General features: G+C 42.1%; 1 protein-coding gene and 1 long non-coding RNA gene across 2 annotated transcripts in view; one reads left to right on the top strand and one right to left on the bottom strand.

Moving 5' to 3' along the window:
• LOC113439697 (kininogen-1) overlaps positions 1-3,965 on the bottom strand; it is a 34,598-nt gene extending 30,633 nt beyond the window's left edge. Inside the window, exon 1 of the mRNA XM_026705661.2 lies at positions 3,852-3,965. The gene's annotated coding sequence lies outside the window, so the exon portion shown is untranslated. The remainder of the gene's footprint in view (positions 1-3,851) is intronic.
• Positions 3,966-8,405: 4,440 nt separating this feature from the next.
• On the top strand, positions 8,406-12,320 carry LOC148125907 (uncharacterized). Its single transcript, XR_015743646.1, has 3 exons — positions 8,406-8,678; positions 8,899-9,207; positions 12,152-12,320. It is a non-coding gene; the product is annotated as an uncharacterized LOC148125907 (long non-coding RNA).
• Positions 12,321-12,357: the final 37 nt, after the last annotated feature.

Raw genomic sequence — 12,357 nt, forward strand, 5'->3', positions numbered from 1 at the left:
GCATGGACCTGTCATGGTTTGTGCTAAAATAACCCCTTTGTGGTTTTTATTAGTTTCAAATCAATAACATAAAGACAAGATCAAGATAGATTGCATTTAAGTATCACATTCCCTCTTTCTGAATGAAATATAGGTACAGATTGTTTTGGCTCGCTTACTGTCAGGCGTAAAAAACCAGGAACGCTCACTGAGTTCAAAGCTCAGAAAAATTTATTATCACTTCCTCCACACAAGAATCTAGTCAACTAATGGTCAAAGCTAAATTGGCAATAGATAAGGAATAATAAATTGGCACTAGATAAGGATAATGGAATTCATGGGGTGGGGGGCTGGACATAGGTCTTCTGTGGCTGTGCTGTGATGACATGTTTAAACCCACCTTCCAGCTCAACCTACTCACCTTTCACATCTATAGCTCCTATCAGGACTTGTGCTATTGATTTCAAAATCCTTTTGCCAGCTTGGAAACCCTTAAAATACATTTTCCAGGCTACCCATTAAACAATAAACTAACCAAGTAAATTGTACCTGCACAGTATGCTACTCAAGGCTGACACTAACTCAATATCTTATCCATATGCCACTGAGTAAATGCGTTGTGGAGATACAATCTCTGTTGATACTTTTTACAGAGTTAACATTGGCCTTTGTCATTTACCCACAGTTTGAAACCTCTGGATTGTTTACAGTTGATAAAAGCTTGGTCTGAGGAAAAGTAGGATATTTTTCAACTTCAGCAATTTGCAATGGGTGTCACCTCTCACTTCAACTCAATCTGGCTATAAAAGAAACTTGGTCTACAAAATCTGGTTTACAAAACTCTAGATAACCATTAGGTGGCAGCAAAGAGATTCAGGAAATTCCTTTTTCCTTTCCTTTTTTCTTTATTTCTTTTGCTGCCAGATACTAGTCATTTGGACTTTTTCTGTCCAAATCTGATAGTTCTAATGGAACACCACTGGGCTAAATAAAATAGGTATTTAGAATCAGACATTCCATAAGAAGATTCTTTCTACGAAATCCACTCTCCCTGTGTGTGGTGTACGCAAACTATTCCTTAGAATAAAACATTAGGACCTTCCAGATTTTTATGGAAAGACTGGGAAAAAAACCCAGGCCGCTTTAAAGAATGGCAGAGGTTGTTATTGCACATGTAATTATGCAACATCTGAAATATATTTTTCAAATGATTTCCAGATCATGCATCCATCACTCTAAGATTATAAGTAAAAAAGATGTTGAGACTCTAGAAAGAGTGCAGAGAAGAACAACGAAGATGATTAGGGGACTGGAGGCTAAACCATATGAAGAAGGGTTGCTGGAATTGGATATGTCTAGTCTGATGAAAAGAAGTGAAAGGGGTGACATGATAGCACTGTTCTGCTATCTCAGGGGTTGCCACAAAGAAGAGGGAGTCGAGCTATTCTTCAAAGCACCTGAGGGTAAGACAAGATGCAAAGGATAGAAACTAATCAAAGAGAGAAACAACCTAGAACTAAGGAGGAATTTCCTGACAGTTAGAACCGTTAATCAGTGGAACAAGTTGCCCTCCAGAAGTTGTGAATGTTCCAACACTGGAAGTTTTTAAAAAGATGTTGGACAACCATTTGTCTAAAATTGTATAGGATTTTCTGCCTAAGCAGGGGGTTCGACTAGAAGACCTCCAAGGTCCCTTCCAACTCTATTATTCTATTCTATATATAAACTATCCTCTCCATATAAGATATTTATCTCTCGTGGTTACAATTTATGGCAAGTTTAAATTCAAACCAACACATACAAATGCAGATATTATTATTATTTCCATGAAAAGCTTTTTAACGTGTTGATGATGGGAAGGGGTCATACTTGGGCTTGCCTGGGCATGACTTCGATCCATGTCTTCCTTGGTCAGGCAAAGGATGGTCAAGAAAGTTAGCATCAGGAGCTTGGAGGACATCGTGTTCACTCACAATTGGAACATGATGGACAAAGTCCGCACTGCTACGATGGAAAGAAAGATGGTGGCTGAATGAATTGTGCTCTTCTGAGGATCTGCTTTCTTCTCTTTTACACACAGTGTCATTACACCTGTGATGATGGTGGTGGCAGCCATGGTCAAATTTAGGAAACCTCCAATAAGGCCGTCGGTGGTGACTCATCTGGCCAATGGGGAAAAGGTCGGGGAGGTGGAGGCCCAGGAGGTGGTGGAGGATATTTACTAGGAGGAAAATGATGGGGACTCCCGGGAGGAAGAGGAGGGTATTGAGGTCCTGGGGGAGGGGGAATGCCAGGATGTTCCTCTTGGGTCTGTTCAGACTTATGGTTTCCCCTGGGACCCCAGGACCAAGAATTTGTGGATCTCTATACTCATGGAGGTGTCCATGATGGTGAGAATGATTGTGGTGAGGATGATGATGATGGTGAGTGTAGAGTTGTAATTGCAGGAATGTTCCAATCTCGGATGGCAAACCTCAGATAAAGAATGTTTCCAAGCAAATACAACTCAGGTAAACAAAGTCACTAATCTAAAGGAGGATTAGAGAGAGGAAGTAAACATATGTTAGACTTCAACTAGAGATAATTAATTGTATGGATTACTGTGCTAAACAGTAACCAAAGTTAACCAGTGATGGAGGATAACTAAAAATGTGTATAAATGCAAGACTAGACTCCAATAAAGATCATCATGATTCAGTTGTTCATAATCAAACAACTCGATTGCCTCGTCATTACAACAGGTGAGGATGATGATGGTGAAGATGATAATTGTGATGGCAGTAATGATGATGCTTATGTAGTGGATGTCTACATCCATTCCCAGTTACATTACAGTGATGACGGCCTTTTCCCAAATCATGGTGGAAGTGGTGATGGTGATGGCAGATGCTGAGATTCTTTGCAAAGGAAGTTCAAAGGACAAGCCACCATTTGTGAATGTATGGAACACAGATGAGAATGAGAAAAAAAAAAAAGAAGCCAAGTTAGTTTAAGACTCTTATTTGCTGCGTATTTGTGAAGGTATGTAATACGTATTGAAAGAAAAATGCAAAATATATAAATCAAAATACTATCTGAATTTAAAAACTGTCCCTTTTTACTAGCTTGTAATCTCTTAATTCAGAGTAGAGTTGGAGCAATTGACTGGAGCTGAACGTTTACTGGCTGGATGTCATTCCTGATGCCTGAACAGAGTTCGCAGCATAATATTTAATAATACACATAAATATAAAATATACATTATATGAAAGTACTTCAGAAACATTGTCTGTTTACTCTTATGTTTGCCATATGGGATTGAACTGAATGATCTTCTCGGGGCCACTGATTATGAGGTGTATTTCACCACTCTTCAAATACAGATGTAGATAGTCCTTGAATTACAGCCACAGTTGAGCCCAAAATTTCCATTGCTAAGCGAGATAGCTGTTAAGTGAGGTAAATTGTAAATTCTTCCCCTTTTTGTAAAGATCTTTGAAGAGGAGACAGAGATGGTTCCACATTGGGGAAATTGCAGTTCTCCCCAAATTGCTGAATTACAATTCCCCTCTTACCAGCCTTCCTTTGTTTATACATCGTATTTATAAGGCTTGACTCCAACAATTTTAGTGGGTGAACAACAGTAAAAATGGACTGTAGTAGTTATGCGGTTCCTTATTAAATTAGTATCTAGATCTGCTATTCTCCCCTTTAGAAGCTATAGTTTGAGCAAAGTTTAAATGCTTTTCTCTCCAATCTACTGGTCTTTATTCTGTTGTTACTGAGATACATTTGAGGATCTATAATATATTTTGAAAACCTCTATATCGCAACTGCCTGTTTTCTTCTTGCAGTTTGTTAGCCAAACCACTTTTGCACATATCTCAACTCACAGCTTTTCCATCAGGCAGGAATTCACATTGGGAAACACTTGTTGCATCGATGTTTCTAGGGCATCTTGTCTCTTTTATGGTGAATTCAACAATGAATACCGTACGATCGGCCACCTGCATAAAAGAAAACAAAATAGTGATCAAATTATATCTAACGTTTCCAATATTATAGTTCACTTTGGCATTCGCATCTAAGGATGACTGCAGGGGAGATGAGATGTAATTTTTTTGATTACAATTTTCACCTAGGAAAGCGTTAGAAAAAGCAGGTTATTCCTTTGGGTCTGTTCAGAATTAAATCAGAATAATCCCAGGTATAAGATAATGGATGAGGAAAGAGGACTAAAGAGGCCCCTTCTCAACACAGCTAGTACAATAATGACACTATGAAAGGGCTTTAATACAGTTAAGAGATTGGTTAAACATGATAAGCGTCCCATTCATAAAAATAGCATAACAGGGGTGTCAAACTTGATTTCATTGATGGCCACATCAGGGTTGTGTTTGACTTGGGGGGGTGGGGCAGGGGGCGTGGCCAGGGGGGTATGGTCAGCTCAACATCACTCATGTCAGGGGTGCCTGTGGTAGCCCAAGTGCTCTGTCAGCAAAAACAAGCTCCCAAACTAGTTTACGAGATAACACCCAAGAAGATAGGCTCAAGATCCAAATGGACCTTGACAGACTAGAACACTGGGCCATATCTAACAAAATGAAATTCAGTTGTAGAGAAAAGTAAAGTCCTGCACTTAGGCAAGAAAAACTAAAAGTACCCATATAGACTGGGTGAGACCAGGCTCAATAGCAGTAACTGTGAGAGGGATCTTGGAGTCTTAGTCAACAACCAGCTAAATATGAGCCAGCAGTGCGCAACAGCAACCAAAAAAGCTAATGCAAACCTAAGTTGCATTAACAGAGGGATACAATCAGGATCAAGTGTGGTACTAATACTACTCTATAAAGCCTTAGTAAGACCACACACCTAGAGTACCGCATCCAGTTTTGTTCAACACATTATAAAAAAGATGTTGAGACTCTGGAAAAAGTGCAGAGTAGAGCAACCAGGATGATTAGGGGACTGGAGGCTAAAACGTATGAAGAACCGCTACAGGAACTGGGCCTGGCTAGTCTAGGGAAGAGAAGGACCAGGGGAGACATGATAGCAGTTTTCCAATATTTGAGGGGCTGCCACAGAGAAGAGGAAGAGGTCAATCTATTTTCTAAAGCACCCAAAGGCTAGACAAAGAATAATGGATGGAAACTGAGCAAGGAGTGATTTAACCTGGAAATAAGAAGAAACTTTCTGACAGTGAGAACAATCAACCAATGGAACAGAAGTTGCCCTCAGAAGTTGTAGAAGCTTCATCACTGGAGGCTTTAAAGAAGAGATTGGACTCCCATCTGTCAGAAATGGTGTAGGGTCTCCTTCTTGGGTAGGGGGTTGGACCAGATGGCCTACAAGGTCCCTTCCAACTCTAATTATTTGTTCTGTTAACTCCATTTTCGGCTGTGACAGCCTCCTGCAACCCTCTGCCAGCAAAATTGAAGCTTGGGAGATCCATTTTCGCTGGCAGAGGTCCCTTGGGTTGGTCCTTCCCTGTTTCCAGGGTGCCCCTGTGGGCCAAATCTATGCACTTCACGGGCTGGCTTCAGCCTGCAGTCCTTGAATTTGGCACCCCTGAGCTATAAGAATAACACTTTTAAGAAGAAAGATAGGAAAGAAGGAAGGAAGGAAGAGAAAAGAAAGAGAATAGTGGTACACTATGGGTGTGGCGTAGGGAATTATGTAGTTGGATAGATGTTGACCCACCCACTGTATATTTGAACTTGTATATAAGCCCCAGCCTTCCTGGGGAAAATGTCTTCTGCCATGTGCAGAAGACATGTGCAGAATTCCCTTTTGCAAAAGCTTAATAATAAAGCTCTTTCATATTGTTCACCATCTCTAGATGAGTTTTATGATTATTCTCACAGTGGTTACAAAAGCAGGATTTTCCACCAAAGGATACTTCAAATAGTTAATGTTTAGAAAGAACAGAGATAGCTATTACATGCCATTATACTTAAGAATGGTCTGTGTTCACAGGATGACCAATGTTTTCTGGATATTACCGGACACTGCATTTCCAAGACATCCAAAGTTAGGTATGCTATGGATGCGTTTTTCTGAAATTGGCGGCGGGGAGAGCAAGATGGAAGAAAATCAGGCACGTTCTGCTGAAGATGTTTACTAAATGAAGAGGCAGATTCATTAAAAAAAAATAAAGATAAATTTTCATTTTCAAAAAGTAGCTCACGATCTAGTGTGATAATGTGGATCTTAAACCACAGCAGTAAAAATTAGTATAGCTGATTTCCAGATGCAACATATAGCAATAGCATTTAGACTTATATACCACTTCATAGTGCTTTACAGCGCTCTCTAAGCAGTTTACAGAGTCAGCATATTTGTCCCCAACAATCTTGGCCCGCACTTTCCTGACCTCAGAAGGATGGAAGGCTAAGTCAAACCTGAACTTTTCAGAATTGAACACCTGGAGTGAGCATTAAGTTAGCTTGCAGTACTGCATTCTAACCACTGTGCCACCACGGTTTCTGCCTATCTCAAACATGCGCATAAATTAGTGTCTTGAAATGCTTGATTTCCCCAAGAACTTTCTTAAAAAGGACCAAAGAAGATGACACCCATCCAGGATTATTAAAGGCTATTGCAATCCCACTTCAAATTATGAAATAAATGAACAAAAACAAACAGCAGAGAACAAGGGTGGATGATTCGTTTAGGAAGCAACCTGATCAAATTGCCAAAGTGAATCAGATTTCCATATTGAATCAGCAAATCAGTGGGAATTTTTTAAAAAAAGGAATAAGAAGCCAGCTTGGATGATTTCTGAATATATCTCCAGTCAGTAACTGGTTCCGATTTCATCAATTCCAAATCAAATAAACAAATGGTTTTAATTGTTTTTTTCTTGACTTGCACAGTTCATGTAGAGAAGCTTGTTTCAGGGGTTAAATCTTTGGAATGTTTCTAGATGATGGATTTTTTTTTAACCCTTAGAAAAGGACAACCAATTATACTTGGATTGATTTCTGCATGTCTGACTTTTTTCCTGGGTTGGTTTTCCGACACTTGCAATATTGTATTCAGATGGCTTCTGGGTAGAATAGCTAGATCAGGGGTTCCCCATCCCTGGGCTGTAGCCCACTACTGGGGCTATGGCCTAATTGCAACTGGGCCATGTAAGCAGAGGGCCATTGTGCACACCTCAACTTGCATGAGTGGTGGACCAGCAGGTGTAAACACACCCGTGCTGGGGTGTGATTCAACTGGTGTAACAACTGGTTCGGTGAGCGCGCATGCTCCCCGTTTAAAAAAGGCCTTATACTTTCCTTCTATTGCAGCTCCTGTGAAGAAAACAGCTGATGTGAGGCAAACTGCTCTGCCGCATGAATCAGCTGTGCTCTAAAACCAGGAAATAAAGTATAAGAAAAAGCACGGGCGGGCAGGCGGGCCCACATGTGAACTGGTTTGGAGCCAGCTGATCAGTGGAACAAGGGGCTCATCGAACTGGTCTGAATTGGGAGAATCCCATCCCTGTGTGCAGCTCAACTTGTGCAAGGCCTGCTGCTTGCACAAGTCAAGTTGTGTGCATATGCACACTGGCCTGCTGCTTGTGTGGCCAATTCCTCTTTCACCCCTGTTGAGGTATTCCCCATTAGGAGAATGAGTGCACTCAGGGAAACATAGTGAGAGTTATGTTGAATAACACACAACCAGCATACAGATACACTGAATAGTAAAATGTAGGTTTTACTTCCAGTAAACCGGTAAACAAAGTCCAACAAACAGTCCAAAACATACGCAGTTAAAGCAGTTAGTATCAGTCCAGGGATAATCCAAAGACGAAGTCAAGTAGCATAAACAAAGTTCCGTAAATGGAGTTTGCTAACAGTTGCAAAAACTCACAGCAATCCAAGTAGAATGATGATCAGGCTAATAGGGCAAAACAGGAAATGCAAGAAGGGAACAAACCAGGTTTCTGGCTGCATCTTATGGCCATTGGAGGAACCTCAGCCAATCACACTTAGAGCATTCTCTTAAAGATACAGTATTAAATTAGCTTTCCTGGTTTATATATTTCCAACCCAAGTGTTAGGTGACTATCATTCCTAACAACCCCCCTCCGCTGGGCTGCCAAGCCACAGGAGTTGGGGACAACTGAGCTAGATGATAGTTTATCAAACTAAGCAAAGCTTGTCTTTGCTATTCTCCTGTCCCCAGTCTCTGGGGCACCCCGGACTCCAATTCCTGTCCCTTGGAGTTTCCACAGGCCTCAGTCTGCTCATCACCCAGCCACTCAAACACCCAAGGGAGCCTAAAACCAAACAGCAGAAGCTCCTGGTGCATGGAGGGCTGCTAGAATGTGCAGGTGGAGGCCTGCTTCCCACTCCATCCCCACGAGGGACTTGCAGGACTCAACCCACTCCACAGCCAGCTCCAAGACTCAGCAGCATCCAATTGACCTTTCTGTTTTTACAGACAGGTGCCTGGCCTGTCAGACCTGTCAACATAGGTAATTGGACCATGGTCCTTTGTCCAGAGACAATGTCTAATTAAGTCCCACTGGACACGAGAAACTCCTTGAGCAAAATCCCTTTACTGATGTGCAACAGCGAAGGGGTTGCCTCCAAGCAAGGAAGAGGAGCCCCCAACAGCATCATACATGGCTTTTTGTTGTTTTTCACAGGAAACAAGCAAAGTGTTGCAATTGGTTAGTTGCTAAATGTGCAGGCAGACTTGTTTAATGACATCCCACAATGTTTGAGGTGTGTATTTTTAGGATGCTAATGAGCCTTGCTGGGGCAAAAGGGGTGCTCTTGAGGCTATCCCCAATTTTGCAGAACTTGACACTAGATAGTTTGAGCTAACTTCTACTGTGTTCCTCTGTTCTGGGATTGCACCTTCTTGAAACTGTGACCATAGTGGCTGGGACAACATCCTCTTGAAAATGTGACCAAACTTGCTCTCAATTTTCTCTTCCTTCAGGCCGATGCAATGCCAAGCTCAGCTTTCCAACGGAGGCTTCCTCGTGGCAACCAGGTGCTCTTCTGCAAGTATGGACTCTTTTCACGATCCTGTAAGAGGCAGCCGGCTTTTTAAGGAAGCCCCACAGACTCCATGAACTGAAGGAACAGGCCAAGTCCTGGACTGATAGCTTCTGCTGCCTGGCTTCAGTTTCCCTTGGGTGTCTGAGTGGCTGGATTGGGAGCAGGCAAAGGCACGCAGGGACTCAGAAGAATGGATGGCGGAGATGGAGCAGGTGCCCCTACAGTGTACCTATGGTCAGTTGTAAAGGTAAACAACTGCAGTGGAACTGCAGTGGCCTTAACTTTAAAAACCTGGTTATAGGTACTTTTTACTTTTTTTTAAACTTTACTTTACTGCACCTCGTACAACAAAATCAAACACCATCTTCAGTAGATTTTGGGAGGAGGGGTGTCTGTTGTGACATTGACCAGTTACTAAACAACCGGTTGTAAGTCAAAGACTACCTGTATTGTTCCTCCCCACCTCATAAATGGGTGGAAAAGAAGAGATTTTAGATTCTTCACCTTCACAGAGCATATGTTTATATTTGTACTTTAAAATTAACCGCATTTCAAAATTAAGCCCAATTAAGTTTATGAGCTCAACCAATTAATAATACACCTTTTTTTAAAAAAAAAGTTTTTTAAAACTGCCATTTTGAAAAGACCCCAAACAACTCCTAAGTAAGACAAAGAAGTACTTCCGAAATGATCACACGATGCAGTCAAATAACAACCCACCTGTTTGCATTAAAACACGGAACAGGGCAAAAATGTAGCCTTCTTTGCGATGCTTATTGATTAAATTCTGGGCCACCCCTGCATCCTTCTCTATTCTTACAGTCTTCGGGGACTATCAGGGCACGGCAGGAACTGGTCCAGGCTACAATAAATAGAGCCCAGGCTAGCAATTTCATTTGGGCCATGCGATGGATTGATCCTCTTAAGTCACCAAATTGGAGCTCTTTTGAGCTGACTCTGAAAAGTCAGTTCCATAATCTCAAAGGGATGTTTATTTTTTGGGTAGATCTGGTCTCAAGGTTCTTGAACCGGTTGCCTTGATCCCCGGTTACGCAAAATAAATAGAAAATGAATGATTGATAGAGTAAATAAGGGGGAAAGGGGATTCAAACTGAGCAACTAATGTCTGAAGCTATGGATAAAATAGTGTGAAATTCTGACACTGCATAGGGCAATGATAGTGGCCTACGGGAAGATAGAGGTAGTTTGCATTGATTTGAAGATCTTAATATAGGGAGGTCTTAACATGCAACCACAATTGAGCCCAAAATTGATTTTGTTAAGTGAGAAATTTGTTAAGTGAGTTTTGCTCCATTTTACGACTTTTCTTGTCACGTTTGTTAAGTGAACCATTACAGTTGTTGAATTAGTGACATGGTTGTTAAGTGAATTTGGTTTTCCCATTGACTTTAGTTTAGTTTAGTTTATTGTCATTGCACCTAGTACAATGAAATCAGACACCATCTTCAGTGCACATCATGACCATGAAAATAAACACAAACACACATCCTTCACCCTTCACACATTGAACCGGAAACCCCCGACACCGCACTGCACCGTACAGCAGAATTCAAAAGAGCTACTGCCCAAGGATAGAAGCTGTTTTTCAGCCTATTTGTCCTTGTTTTTATTATTTGGTACCATCTGCCAGATGGTAATAGTTCAAAAAAGGGGTTCCCAGGATAAGATGGATCTTTAAGAATGTTTTGAACTTTCTTAAGGCAGCAGGAGCTATAAAGCTCTTCCAAAGAGGGGAGAAGGCAACCAATGATCTTCTGGGCAATGACGTTAACCCTCTGGAGTGCTGTCCTATCTGCCACGGTGCAATTGGCAAACCATGCAATAAGTTAAAACACTCTCTATGGTGCAGCGGTAGAAGGTCACCAGCAGTTTTTCATTCAGTTGTTTTCTGAGAAGTCTCAGGTAGTATAATCTCTGCTGGGCCCTTTTGACCAGGGCTGCAATGTGAGCACCCCGGGTCAGGTCCTCTTTTATGGTAACACCCAGAAACTTAAAGCTGGCCACTTGCTCCACTCGGTCTCCATTGATAAGCAAGGGCTGGATGTCTGGTCTGTTCCTTCTATAGTCCACTATAAGCTCCTTGGTCTTATTGGTGTTGAGGACCAAGTTATTGCTTGTCAGAAGGCCCTAAAGGGGAAATCAAATGACCCCACGACCCTGCAATCATCATAAATGTGAGTCAGCTGAAAAGCATCTGAATGTAAATCATGTGACCATGGGGATGCTACAATGGTCATAAGTGTGAAAAATAGCCAGGTTGCTTTTTTCAGTGCTGTTGTAACTTTGAACACTAAGTGAACTGTTGTAAGTCAAGGACTACTGGTATACAGAGTTCTGTGCTATTTGAACAAACCACGAGACAGTCCAAAGTATAAACTTGCTTTAGGCATCTGTTTTTTTCCATGTAAAATTGCCAATTATCTTGCCAATCATTGACAAAGTCACCACCTTCTCTTAGAATTAAAGACCCACTTTTGGGCTTTATGGTGGGACATTAGAGGATGGGTGTCAAACTCGATTTCATTGAGGGCCGCATCAGGGATGTGCTGGACTTCGGGGGGGGGGGCATGGTGGGTGTGGCCGGGGTGGGTGTGACCAGCTCAATGTCACTCATGTCATGGGCACCTGTGGTGACCCAAGCATTCTGCCAGTGAAAATGGGCTCCCAAGACAGTTTCCTGCAACCCTCTGCCAGTGAAAACGGAGCTTGGGAGGACCGAACACGGCCCTCCTGAAGTCCATTTTTGCTGGCAGAGGCACCATGGGCCGATCCTTCGCTGTTTCCAAGGTGACCTCATGGGCCAGATCTAAGTACCCCATGGGCCGGATCCAGCCCATGGACCTTGAGTTTGACACCCCTGCATTTGAGGCAGAATCTGTACAATGGATTGCACCATAATGATATTTCTTAGTCTTTAACTACTTGGGTTTTTGAACCATGATTTATGAAGTAGCCTGCTGTGTAAAGGTAAAGGTTCACCTTGCACATACGTGCTAGTCATTTCTGGCTCTAGGGGGTGGTGCTCATCTTCGTTACAAAGCCGAAGAGCCAGCGCTGTCCAAAGATGTCTCCATGGTCATGTGGCTGGCATGACTAAATGCTGAAGGTACACAGAATGCTGTTACTTTCCCACCAAAGGGGTTCCTATTTTTCTACTTGCATTTTTACAGGCTTTCAAACTGCTAGGTTGGCAGAAGCTGGGACAAGTAATGGGAGCTCACTCTGTTATGCGGCGCTAGGGATTTGAACCGCCGAACTGCTGACCTTTCTGATCTACAAGCTCAGTGTCTTAATCACTGAGCCACCGCGTCCCTAATTCCCTGTATCCTGCTGTGTACATGCAACCAATTGCTTATTCAGTATTGCACGATTAAAT

The sequence above is a fragment of the Pseudonaja textilis genome, chromosome 4 (genome assembly GCF_049901715.1).
Source record: "Pseudonaja textilis isolate UNSWEBS1 chromosome 4, rPseTex1.2, whole genome shotgun sequence".
NCBI lineage: Eukaryota > Metazoa > Chordata > Lepidosauria > Squamata > Elapidae > Pseudonaja > Pseudonaja textilis.